We start from the raw sequence: 6000 nt of genomic DNA on the forward strand, positions 1-6000 counted from the left end.
AGATTAAAGCTTTTATTTTATATAATGGGATAAGCTGTTTTCTGTTCTCTGATGTGTAAATTCCCAGAAGTTCTTTTAAATTACATTCTCAAGATACCTCAGCTTTTTAAACAATAGGTGTGAGGTCTGTCTGTGTCCCAATGCTATGTCAGACTGGCAAACCCTCTGCATAATTTTACAGAGTTTTATATGGTCTCATGCAGATTTTGAGCAAAATAAAATGCAATTCTCCAAAACAAATTCACCCCATCAGCTGATATGTGTGTGTACGTAGGAGCAGTAGACAGTGTGCGCGTGTGGGTAAGTGTACATGATAGAGTGTGTATGTATGCCCCCCACAGACCCCACTGTCACTATCCCCACCCCTGAGAACCCTGAGGGGAACACTACCCTGCTCATGACACCACACCCATTCCCCCCACCATCACACCCACTCCAGTTACTGGCTCTGACCCCACTCCCAGCTCCAGACCCACACCAGATCCCTGCTCCCAACCCTGCTGAGTTTTTACTATCCCTCCAGACCTCCCCCTCACTGAGGATGAACGATCAGTCCTCAGCAAAGGACTCACCTTCATCCCCCTCCGTCCACGCATCAATGAATTTAATACACGCCGTGACATCGAACACTTCTTCCGTCGCCTCCGCCTCCGAGCTTACTTTCACAATCAGGACTCACACCCACCTTCCGAGGACTCCTTCGCCCACCTCCAACACACTGCATCCACCTAGACACCCTGCGCTGGCCTATTACCTGCTCTCGACCTCCTCATTTCCAACTGCCGCTGGGACATTAACCGCCTCAACCTGTCTAGCCCCCTCCCCCACTCTAACCTCTCACCCTCACAACACGCAGCCCTCCAATCCCTCTGCTCCAATCCCAACCTCACCATTAAGCCAGCGGATAAAGGGGGTGCAGTGGTAGTCTGGCGCACTGACCTCTACACCGCTAAAGCCAAACGCCAACTCGAGGATTCCTCTTCCTACTGCCCCCTCGACCATGACCCCACCCCCCATCACCAAACCATCATCTCCCAGACCATACAGAACCTCATCACCTCAGGAGATCTCCCACCCACAGCTTCCAACCTCATAGTCCGGGAACCCCACACTGCCCGGTTCTACCTCCTTCCCAAGATCCACAAGCCTGACCACCCCGGCCGACCCATTGTCTCAGCATGCTCCTGTCCCACTGAACTCATCTCTACCTACCTAGACACTGTCCTATCCCCCCAGTCCAGGAACTCCCCACATACGTTCGAGACACCACCCACGCCCTCCACCTCCTCCAAGTCTTCCGTTTCCCTGGCCCCCAACGCCTCATCTTCACCATGGATATCCAGTCCCTCTACACCTCCATCCGCCATGATCAGGGCCTCCAAGCCCTCCATTTTTTCCTCTCCAGACGTCCCCAATAGTACCCTTCCACCAACACTCTCATTCGTTTGGCTGAACTGGTCCTCACCCTTAACAATTTCTCCTTTGAATCCTCCCACTTCCTCCAGACCAAAGGGGTAGCCATGGGCACACGTATGGGCCCCAGCTATGCCTGTCTCTTTGTTGGCGATGAAGAACAGTTGATTTTCCGTAATTACACCGGCACCATTCCCCACCTCTTCCTCCGCTACATTGATGACTGCATTGGCGCCACCTCGTGCTCCAGCGAGGAGGTTGAACAATTCATCAACTTCACTAACACATTCCACCCTGACCTTAAATTTATATGGACCATCTCTGACACCTCCCTGCCCTTCCTGGACCTCTCCATCTCCATTAATGATGACCAACTTGACACTGACATTTTTTACAAACCCACCGACTCCCACAGCTACCTGGATTACACCTCTTCCCACCCTATCGCTTGCAAAAATACCATCCCGTATTCCCAATTCCTCTGCCTCGCCATATCTGCTCTCAGGAGGACCAGTTCCACCATAGAACACACCAGATGGCCTCCTTCTTTAGAGACCGCAATTTCCCTTCCCACGTGGTTAAAGATGCCCTCCAATGCATCTCATCCACATCCTGCACCTCCGCCCTCAGACCCCCACCCCTCCAACCGTAACAAGCTGGGGCCCATACGTGTGCCCATGGTGCTCACCTTCCACCCTACAAACCTTCGCATAAACCAAATCATCCGCCGACATTTCCGCCATCTCCAAAAAGACCCCACCACCAGGGATATATTTCCCTCCCCACCCCTTTCCGCCTTCTGCAAAGACCGTTCCCTCTGTGACTACCTGGTCAGGTCCACGCCTCCCTACAACCCACCCTCCCATCCTGGCACTTTCCCCTGCCACCGCAGGAACTGTAAAACCTGTGCCCACACCTCCTCCCTCACCTCTATCCAAGGCCCTAAAGGAGCCTTCCACATCCATCAAAGTTTTACCTGCACATCCACTAATATCATTTATTGTATCCGTTGCTCCCGATGCCGTCTCCTTTACATTGGGAAGACTGGACACCTCCTAGCAGAGCGCTTTAGGGAACATCTCCGAGACACCTGCACCAATCAACCACACCGCCCAACATTTCAACTCCCCCTCCCACTCTGCCAAGGACATGGAGGTCCTGGGCCTCCTTCACCGCCGCTCCCTCACCACCAGACGCCTGGAGGAAGAACGCCTCATCTTCTGCCTCGGAACACTTCAACCCCAGGGCATCAATGTGGACTTCAACATGTTCCTCATTTCCCCTTCCCCCACCTCATCCTAGTTTCAAACTTCCAGCTCAGCACTGCCCCCATGACTTGTCCGGACTTGTCCGACTTGCCTACCTCCTTTTCCACCTATCCACTCCACCCTCTCCTCCCTGAACTACCACCTTCATCTCCTCCCCCACTCACCCATTGTACTCTATGCTACTCTCTCCCCACCCCCAACCTCCCCTAGCTTATCTCTCCATGCTTCAGTCTCTCTGCTTTTATTCCTGATGAAGGGCTTTTGCCTGAAATGTCGATTTCGCTGCTCGTTGGATGCTGCCTGAACTGCTGTGCTCTTCCAGCACCACTGATCCAGAATCTGGTTTCCAGCATCTGCAGTCATTGTTTTTACCATGTATATGTGTGTGTATGTCTGTGAGAAAGTGAGAGAGATGGGTATGTGTGAGAGGGTGCATGTATTGTGAGTGTGGGGTGTATATTTGTATGCATATGAAAGAGAGCTTGTGTGTGTGTGTGTGTGTTGTGTGTGTGCGTGTGCATGCATGTGTGTGTTTGTGTGGGTGTGCATGTATGCCTGTGTATGAACAATGCAGGATTCTAACGGGCAGTGGTGAGGAGGCTGGTGAGTTCACTGCAGGAATCCGGGCAGTGGTGAAAAGACTGGTGAGCTTGGAGTAGGACTCTGGTGGGTGGTTGGTGAGGAAGCTGTTGAGACTGATCTGGTACTCTGGACGGTGGTGAGGAGGCGAGTAAGCCCAGTGTGAGACTCCAGTGGGTGGTGGTGAGGAGGATGGTGAGCTCAGTGCAGGACTCTGGCAGCAGTTTCCAGATGCAGCTGGTGGAGAGTCAAGCATGGGACTTGGTTTTGGCTGCTACCTCAGTAGAGGTGACATCGGCAAGGTAGGCCCAGCAGCAAAAGATGGCACCTGAGGACCAGTGATTCCGATGTTGATTGGGTCTGACATTGGTGGCAGTGAAGCAGTGGCAAAAGTTTTATGAACTTTTTCTAAGCTACATCTTTCTTTTATTATTCCTAAATTATTCAAAATAGTTCCAGATCATGGCAACACTGAAAACATTTCATTGTATTTTACACTGTAAACTGCATGTGACAATAAAATCATTCATTTGTTCATTCATCCAGATACATAACCTTCATCCTTCTCACCAGTAGGATGTTCACACTAATTCCTGTTTGGATTTGGATTTTGAACATCTTTTGCCAATTTTCTTTAAAAATTCAACATAAAATAGTGATGAAAGGTTCTAATTGTTTGACAACTTCATATTTTCTGCTTTTTTTCTCCAAAAATCTCCAATGAACATAGAAAATACAAGAACACATACATTTTTATGGATTATGAGAATTGGAAAAGATAAAACTTGAACAATTCCTGTGCTGAGAAATGTTTAGAATGTGATTTGTGGATAAGTCAAGTGTCAAGGAGTACTGTATATTATTTGCTATTTACTGGGAAAAAAACAAGTAATTTTGAAAAGCATGCTCCAGCAAAGAGAAATAAGGCCCTCTTAGGTCATAGATAAACAGACTCAGTTTTGTAAAAGGCCTTGTGCTGAAGATTGCCCAGCAATACTCTCTGGGCCTTGGGTTTTCATTTTACCACTGACCTGGATGTTTGAAAATGAAGTCCAAAGTGAAAATAACAACTTCTGTCTCCTGAAGTGTGAGTTGGTCAGTTTTGCTTTTATTTAATTCACTTGTGGGTGTGGGTGTTACTGGGTTTGGGCCAGCATTTATTGGCTGGCTGTAGTTGCCTTTGAGACAGTGGTGAGCTGCTTTTTTTGGTTATAAATTCCGTGATCATGAACATGAACATGATCTTAACCTTCACAACAGCCTGATGAAGGAATGGTGCTCCAAAAGCAAAGAACCGAGAACAAAGAACAAAAAGAATAAAGAAAATTTACAACCCAGGAACAGGCCCTAGGGCCCTACAAGCCACAGCCGATCCAAATTCACTGTTTCAACCTATCACCCAATTCCTAAACATCTGTAACCCTCTGCTCCCCACCTACTCATGCATCTGTCCAGACGCACCTTAAATGAATCTACTGTGCCTGCCTCTACTACCTCTGCTGGCAACATGTTCCAGGCACCTACCACCCTCTGTGTAAAGTACTTACTGCATATAACCCTCTTAAACTTTTCACCTCTCACCTTGAACATGTGACCTCTCGTTATCGAATCCTTCACCCTAGGAAAAAGCTTATCTCTATCTACCCTGTCTATATCCTTCATGATTTTGTAGATCTCAATCAGGTCCCTCCTCAATCTCCTTTTTCTTTGAATGAAAACAATCGTAACCTACTCAACCTCCCTTCATAGTTAGAACTTTCCGTACCAGGCAACATTCTTGTAAACATTCTCTGTACCGTCTCCAAAGTGTCCACATTCTTTTAGTAATGTGGCAACCAGAACTGTGCACACTATTCTAAATACGGCCAAACCAAAGTCTTGTACAATTTTACCATGATTTGCCAGCTCTTATACTCAATACCCCATCCGATGAAGGCAAGCATACCTTATATCTTCCTGACCACTATGCACCTGTGCAGCCACCTTCAGGGAACAGTGGACCCGAACTCCTAGATCTCTGCTCATCAACTTTTCCGTAGGCTCTTCCATTTACAGTATAGTTCGCTCTAGAATTAGCCTTCCCAAAAAGCGTCACCTCACATTTGCCTGGATTGAACTCCATCTGCCACTTCTCTGCCCAACTCTCCAGTCTATCTATATTCTCCTGTATTCTTTGACAGTCCCCAATGCTTTCTGATACTCCACCAATCTTCCAAAAACACCTATTGGACTATAACCTGGTGGTGTGTGATTTTTAACTTTGTTCACCTCAATCCAACACCAGCACCTCCAATTCAAGATTAAACTATTGTTTATTAGTGACAAACCAGTTCTAGCCACAAGTATCTTAAACAATGAACTCTCAACATAAAGCAAAGGTGCTGATTTATTTGCATGTTGAGGATGTCCTTTAATCTGACGTTTAATTTTACAGAACTTTTCTATGTCTTTATGAAATCTTGACCATGTAAAATGCCTGTTTATTGATGCTGTGTTTCATATTTCGATGTATCTTACCATCAGAAATTGATGTGGTACTCTGAATACCTCCTTATGATATCTGAGTGGTTCTACTATTTAATGACGTGGAGGTGCTGATATTGGACTGGGGTGGACAAAATTTAAAAAATCACACAAAACCAGGTTGTAATCCAACAGGTTTATTTGGAAGCACTAGTTTTCATCCAGTAACAAGTGGGGCAGTATCATAAGGCACAGAATTTATAGCAAAAGGTCACAG

Source organism: Hemiscyllium ocellatum, chromosome 3 (genome assembly GCF_020745735.1).
Source record: "Hemiscyllium ocellatum isolate sHemOce1 chromosome 3, sHemOce1.pat.X.cur, whole genome shotgun sequence".
NCBI classification, from domain to species: domain Eukaryota; kingdom Metazoa; phylum Chordata; class Chondrichthyes; order Orectolobiformes; family Hemiscylliidae; genus Hemiscyllium; species Hemiscyllium ocellatum.